The 2,799-nt window shown below is 33.7% G+C and overlaps 1 non-coding gene across 1 annotated transcript; it reads left to right on the top strand.

The window, feature by feature from the left end:
• The first annotated feature begins 2,009 nt into the window (after positions 1–2,009).
• LOC141422277 (small nucleolar RNA SNORA51) lies at positions 2,010–2,141 on the top strand. The gene has a single exon (XR_012446871.1). It is a non-coding gene; the product is annotated as a small nucleolar RNA SNORA51 (small nucleolar RNA).
• The last annotated feature ends 658 nt before the right edge of the window (positions 2,142–2,799 follow it).

Below are 2,799 nucleotides of genomic sequence, written 5' to 3'. Positions count from 1 at the left end.
GTGGCTTCACACACTCATACACACACACACACACATACACACACGTTTCACCTGATTGGATGAGAATCACATGTGGACATTAAGGGGCTCCCACTTCCAGGACCCAGGCCCATCTGTGAGGACACCACCTAAAACAATTAAACTTCAAAGCTCTGGGTGAGATAATAGAGGACAGCATCATTTGAGGAATATTTTATAAGCCTGGCGTTAAGTAGGATGTAGCAATAGGCCTGCCTTCCATTGACTAGAACCTGGTCACAAAACTTCTGCACTCCCATGCTCATTGTGTCATTATTCACAGTACCCAAGGTGTCCATCAACAGAGGAATGGATAAAGACATTTTGACACATACACAATGGAATGTCATTCCACTTTAAAAAAGAAAGGGCCTGACATTTGCTTCAACATAAATGAAACTAGAAGACATTATGTTGAGTGAAATGAGCCAGATAAGGAAAGAAAAATATTACATGATCTCATTTCTATATGAAATCTAAAACAAATAATAAAATAAGATACTCAGAAACAAAATATAGAAAGGTTGCCAGGGGAAGGATACATAAGAAAAAGGATGAATAATTATACAACAAATAATTCCAGAGATCTAGTTTACAATGACAACTATACTCAATAACTTTTCATTGTATAATAGAAATTTGGTAATAGATTTTAGGTGCTCTTACTATTAAAAAGAAAGGTAGTGGATGGGTTAATTAGTGACAAGAGTGCTCATTTTAAAAAATATATGTATATAAATCATGAGGCACACCTTAAATATATGCAATGAAAAATAAATAAATATAATTGTAAAATCTTACATATTTGCCAAACATTCAAGGAAATGCAGTATTTTTCTGTTTCCAGGCAGAAAATAAAAAAAAGTTAGGCAAACATACCATTAGGTTCCTACTTCATTCTCTGTGACTCTGCAGTTCTTCTCCACAGCTGGGTAGACCTGTGGATAAGATGTGAGATGGTGCCATTCAGCCCTGTTGTGAAAGCAGACCATCTGTAGAAACTTCTCATGGATGATGTCCCATCATCTTGATGACAACAGAATAATTAGTTCTATCACAATGTCCTCTCCTAGATCCGCAACAAAGAGAGCTTGTTGGTCAATTGGGGGGTTGATGATCTCTTCATGGTATCCACTCTATGCAAACTCCCAAAGGGAGAATGTGTATTGTATGTAGCAAAATATTTTCTGCAGTTATTGAGATGATGTTATGAGCTTTCCCCTGTCTATTAATGTACTGAATCTCATTAAGTACCATTCAACTTTCAGTTCATCATCTTTGTTTAACCAATTTTGCATTTCTTGAATACACATTCAATCAATATGTGCAATCCTTTCTATATAGTGCTGTCTTGGATTTTCTATTTTAAAATACCATATTCCTGAGAGTTTTGTCTTGCTCTTGTTCCCTTCCTTCCTTCTTCTTCCCTCCTTCCTTCTTTCCAGCTTTCCACTTAACCCTTCTTCTCTCCCTCTCTCCTTCTCTCTCTCTCCTTTTCCTTTTCCCTTTTCCTCCTCCCTTTCTTCTTCCTCCTCTTTCTTTTTCTTTTCCTCTTATCCTTTTTCTCTTTCCCAAAATCTTTGTGGATTTTTAGAAACAAATTGTGCTAATTATATAATGAGAATTTATGCTCCAGTCTCTCCAGTTTGTATAAGCTAAGTTCTATTTGTTACTTAAAATATTGACAGAATTCACCAGTGAAAATATATGGGTTTGAATTTTTCATTAAATAAAGTTTTTAATATTGCAACTTCAATGATATTATTTTTTATTTCAAATTTTATTTTTTTGATTTCTTATGCAGGTTTTAATTTTCAAAATTTACATTCTCATCTAAATTATCAATTGTACCAATGAAAAATTATTCACAATATGTGTTCACTATGATCATGTCTGTAGGCTATGTAGTGATACTCATTTTATTCATGACAATTACTATCTTTCCTTTTGCTCTTTTTACCTTGGTAAGTTTCAATAAGGAGTGATTATCAGGCATCTTGGTGCTTATCACAGGCTGTGTTCTTGCAGTGACTGTATAGAAAAATGAGCCAAAGTAAACCTACGCCATGTGCACCTCAGCCAAGGCCCTGTGCCTGATCTGTACTGTGAAAGGGAAGACATGGGGTGGGGAAAAAAGAAATGCTTATCAATGTTACTAATAAAGTCAGAAAACAAAACTTTGGCTGTTTTATTTTCTCTATTTACATGTTCCTTTCATGATTCTTTTATTTATGATCTCATAACTACATTTTCTCTTTCTCTCATTTTCTTTGAGTGTTTTTTGTTCTTCTTTTCCTTGCTTTTTGGCATGAACTTTATAACTTGTTTCTGTTCCATGTATGCATTTAACTAAACTCCCTCTAATCTTTGCTTTAATTGTAATCCATATTTTCATATATATATATATAATTTAATAATTCAGTTCAAAAGTTCTCTCATTTTATTATGAACCTTTTATTGTTCATTGTCTATTTAGAATTAATGTGCTTATTTTTCAAATTTGGACATGCACTAACTTTCTTCCTATTAAATTCTAGTTTAATAACGTTCTGATCAAAGATCATTCTGGGTATAATTAAATAATCTGAAATGTGTTGCTTGTTTAGTGGGTCAGGTAAAAACTGTCCAATTGTGTTTGAAATACATGTGTGTTCTGTAGTGCATAGACTTCAGCTATGTCATATCAGATCAAGTCAGTTCATCACATTGCTCAATCCTCCTATGTCCTTATAGATATTTTTTACTTACCTATTATAGCAGTTACAAAGGATAGGCACATTA

This window comes from Castor canadensis, chromosome 3, assembly GCF_047511655.1.
Source record: "Castor canadensis chromosome 3, mCasCan1.hap1v2, whole genome shotgun sequence".
NCBI classification, from domain to species: Eukaryota; Metazoa; Chordata; class Mammalia; order Rodentia; family Castoridae; genus Castor; species Castor canadensis.
The sequence above is the reverse complement of the archived record's forward strand: the minus strand, read 5'-3'. Positions and strand labels throughout refer to the sequence as shown.